We start from the raw sequence: 5,007 nt of genomic DNA on the forward strand, positions 1-5,007 counted from the left end.
TCAACATCATCAAGTGACAGCTGAAGTAATGGCAAGGCACTCCTACTTAGTGCCAGCATCTTTACATTAACCGTTTGCCTTCGGGATCAATGGAAAATAGCAGCGCTCTTTATAGGCCTGAGGACAATTAAATGTGGCCCTGACTTCTTTTCCATCCAAATGTAAAGAGAGAGAGAGAGACAATAAAGAAAGACGTAGACTATAAGGGTTTAAACATGGATAGCAACTGACTTAATAATGGTTTCCAACATTTATTCCAAGGTTAGTGGCACTTAAAGATTGATCGTCTCTCAGTATATATCTTGCTCCGCATTGATATTCTTCAAGTGGATGTGTAATATTTAAAGCAACAGTCTAGGGAACGTGGATGTGTAGGCTAATGTCCGATGACTGTTGTGTCCTATTCATTATTAATAACTGTTTATGGTGCGATCGATTACAGGCATTTCTCCCTTGCAGTCTCCGTGTTAAAATTGACAGGCCATAGAGATAATTATGTAAAATGTGCATTTAAAAGGTATGTATTAGCATATCATTATTAAAGGGTACGTATCAGCCTATCATTATTAAAGGGTATGTAATAGCATATCATTATTAAAGGGTACGTATTAGCCTATCATTATTAAAATTACTAAATAAACCAAACAAAAGAGGTAAGCAACTGGTAAGATAATTGGTATTGAAAACAAATCATTTGCCATTTCATATATATTTTCTCAAACAGGCCTATTCACATTCATAGAAGTTGTACATTGTAGAGGCCCTACAGAGTACGGAACCCCGTTTGAGTCTTTGGGTGTCCAAAAATATACCTGTCTCACTATTTGACACATACCTGTTGGACAGGTATGTCAAATAATCATTTAATGTGACGCTCACATAAAAATATATATATATTTTGAATGTTGTGTGCGCAGAAGCCAAGCGCCACCACAAAGATCAGTAGCATTGTTAAACAAAAATAAACATTAAAACTAAACAAAAAGTCTGCAAACAAGCGCCACGATGTATTTAACTATTTAACTATATTACTATGCTATTGGTGATAATCCATTATTTGTTCGACCGAATGGGAAAACGTCTGTGTGAGTCTTTGAAATAAGATCAGGACCAAACTAGCAGGATTGTAAAATAAAAAACGTTAGCTAGGTTGTCTAACATTTTTCCCGACATGCAACGGTCACAGAGGCAGGGGAGAAAGTGATGGTGATCCTGCTGCTGCTTGAAAGCCAGACAGCCATATTTATTTTGATTTTATTTAACTAGGCAAGTCAGTTAAAGAACAAATTCGTATTTTCAATGACGGCCTTGGAACAGTGGGTTAACTGCCTTGTTCAGCGGCAGAACGACAGATTTTTTTACCTTGTCAGGTCGGGTATTCAATCTTGCAACCTTCCGGTTACTGGTCCAACACTCTAACCACTACCTGCCGCACCAAGCAGTTACATCTGATTCATCCTAGCTAGTCAAAAATACAGAATAATAATCAAGCATTTTGTCAACATTGATGACTGTTTGGAAACTGCATGTAGGTAATCTCACCTACTATGTTAACTTCGCTTTTCAGTCAAGACAAATATCTTTGATAAAAATGTTTTAGCAACTTCTGGGGTGGCTTGGTACCCGGTCGATATAAACGGTCCATATAAGACAGATCCCATGCATGTTAAGATTATCCATGTATTTAACAAAATAAATACATTCTCGACGGTCTCTGACGTGCTACACCGTGTTCTACCAGCAATGAATCACAGTGTCGTCATGAAATGCTTCTGAATACTTTACCCAATCAGAGGGTGTTAAATGACCACAACACAACACGCCCCCGGAACTGTGTCTGCAGCTATCAAATACACCATTCACCCAAATAAAACACGCATTGTTATTATAATGATATGTGTACTGTGATTTGGCATGTGGTAAAGACAGACTGGCAGTGAAGACACATTGATAGTGAATGAGGGTTGAAATGATTATATATGAGGCTCAGGCCTTCCTCATATGTTGAGTTCCCACGGACTCTCTCTCTCTCTCTTCAGCTCAGCAGCCTCCAGACATGAGTCCTGACAATGACCGGCTGCTCTAGAGGTCGTTCAATCATTAGGCATCAATCATGTCGCCTTTCACGCATGTTATAAGTCAAATAGAACACATTTTACCCCCAATAATTTTCAAAGATTTCTACATGCAAATGGAGAAACAAATTGGATTCAAAAAATATTTAAAAAATGTTCCTTTTGGTAATTTGGGTAACCACATCAGACCTATACCCCAAATAAGGTGTAAATAAAATATGCCCCCCCCCCCCCCCTTCTCTAAACATTGACAATCCATTGTAGCCTAAATATTTTCATTATCGTTTGACTTCACCAACGTAGTCAGTTTAGCGCATGTGTGTTACTGTGTGTTTGCCCCGGCCGTTTAAAGCGTGTACGCGCACCGATCATAGCCCAGTCCACTGTAATATTGATGGTGGTGTGTAACCGGATCGGTCCCCCGGTGCCACGTCCGAGATCGACTTCCACCACCATGATACTTTTCTCCTCAACAACAATAATTCCAGTTTTGTTCTGTAATTATTCAGCGATTTAAATTATTCAGAGAGCAAGGTGGAGGCCACACTGTCTTGTAGGTTCAGGACGCACTCATGACGCAGTTTTACGTTTAGTTTTAGTTTAGCACAGGTAGGCCTATATATATATATATTAAATATATATATATATAAATATATATATATATATATATATATATATATATACTGAACCAGCACGTTTTAACATTTTAATCAGAACAAAACATCTTTCTTTTTTTCGTTTTGAAGCTTTTATGTCTTAAACAAACAAGTTGGATATTAACTTGGTCCAATATGTATCCTAGAAAATAAACTGCACCGGAATACCTGACTTTGCTGAAACGAATTAAAGCTGATTAAATAGAGATATTATTAAATGTAGATATTCAACATTTGACACTGAAGAACTGTGACGGAATATAGCCTAAATGATAAGGCTATATTTATACATTTTTTAAATGCCTGATTTAAAAAAAAAAATATCCTTGTGAAATAATACATCGAGATTTAAATGGGTCATAAAATTATGATTCAAATGATTATCAAAATCGGTCATGTGAGTGGACACATGCTTGATGTCCTATGAAATGCCACCATTGATGCAGCTTTTACTAATAAATCGTCTAAACTCTTGATATACAAATAAGTAGACTATATATTAAAGAACAGACCAAAAAAAAAAGCGAATAATAAAGTTTTTAAACCTTTTTTAAACCTGAAAAAAAATAGTAGGCCTATAGGAATATTATGCAAACTGTCCCTCTTCTCATGCTGTTAAAACGACACACACAAAAAAATGCTAATAGCCCCCTATTCTTTACTGCGGGCAGAGGGCTGCCTGCGACTAATAACACATTGAGTTGTAGGCTATAGCGTTGGCAGTTAGTGGTGGTCCCATCTGTCAGAGGGAGGCCTCACATCGCCTGAATAGAGGAGCTACCCCACTTGGCACAGACCATAGCCGCGGGAAGTTGGGGTTCTGAGGACGCCGCAGACTGGGTCTTTAATAGTCCCGTATTATAGCAGACTGGGCCTTTAATAGTCTCGTATTATAGCAGACTGGGCCTTTAATAGTCCCGTATTATAGCAGACTGGGCCTTTAATAGTCCCGTATTATAGCAGGCTGGGTCTTTAATAGTCCCGTATTATAGCAGACTGGGCCTTTAATAGTCCTGTATTATAGCAGACTGGGCCTTTAATAGTCCCGTATTATAGCAGGATGGGCCTTTAATAGTCCCGTATTATAGCAGACTGGGCCTTTAATAGTTTCGTATTATAGCAGACTGGGCCTTTAATAGTCCCGTATTAGCAGACTGGGCCTATAATAGTCCCGTATTATAGCAGACTGGGCCTTTAATAGTCCCGTATTATAGCAGACTGGGCATTTAATAGTCCCGTATTAGCAGACTGGGCCTTTAATAGTCCCGTATTATAGCAGGCTGGGCCTTTAATAGTCCCGTATTAGCAGACTGGGCCTTTAATAGTCCCGTATTATAGCAGACTGGGCCTTTAATAGTCCCGTATTAGCAGACTGGGCCTTTAATAGTCCCGTATTATAGCAGTCTGGGCCTTTAATAGTCTCGTATTAGCAGACTGGGCCTTTAATAGTCCCGTATTATAGCAGGCTGGGCCTTTAATAGTCCCGTATTATAGCAGACTGGGCCTTTAATAGTCCCGTATTATAGCAGACTGGGACTTTAATAGTCCCGTATTATAGCAGACTGGGCCTTTAATAGTCCCGTATTATAGCAGACTGGGCCTTTAATAGTCCCGTATTATAGCAGACTGGGCCTTTAATAGTCCCGTATTAGCAGACTGGGCCTTTAATAGTCCCGTATTATAGCAGACTGGGCCTTTAATAGTCCCGTATTATAGCAGACTGGGCCTTTAATAGTCTCGTATTATAGCAGACTGGGCCTTTAATAGTCCCGTATTATAGCAGACTGGGCCTTTAATAGTCCCGTATTATAGCAGGCTGGGTCTTTAATAGTCCCGTATTATAGCAGACTGGGCCTTTAATAGTCCTGTATTATAGCAGACTGGGCCTTTAATTGTCCCGTATTATAGCAGGATGGGCCTTTAATAGTCCCGTATTATAGCAGACTGGGCCTTTAATAGTTTCGTATTATAGCAGACTGGGCCTTTAATAGTCCCGTATTAGCAGACTGGGCCTATAATAGTCCCGTATTATAGCAGACTGGGTCTTTAATAGTCCCGTATTATAGCAGACTGGGCCTTTAATAGTCTCGTATTATAGCAGACTGGGCCTTTAATAGTCCCGTATTATAGCAGACTGGGCCTTTAATAGTCCCGTATTATAGCAGGCTGGGTCTTTAATAGTCCCGTATTATAGCAGACTGGGCCTTTAATAGTCCTGTATTATAGCAGACTGGGCCTTTAATAGTCCCGTATTATAGCAGGATGGGCCTTTAATA

The sequence above is a fragment of the Salvelinus fontinalis genome, unplaced genomic scaffold, assembly GCF_029448725.1.
Source record: "Salvelinus fontinalis isolate EN_2023a unplaced genomic scaffold, ASM2944872v1 scaffold_0015, whole genome shotgun sequence".
Lineage (NCBI taxonomy): Eukaryota > Metazoa > Chordata > Actinopteri > Salmoniformes > Salmonidae > Salvelinus > Salvelinus fontinalis.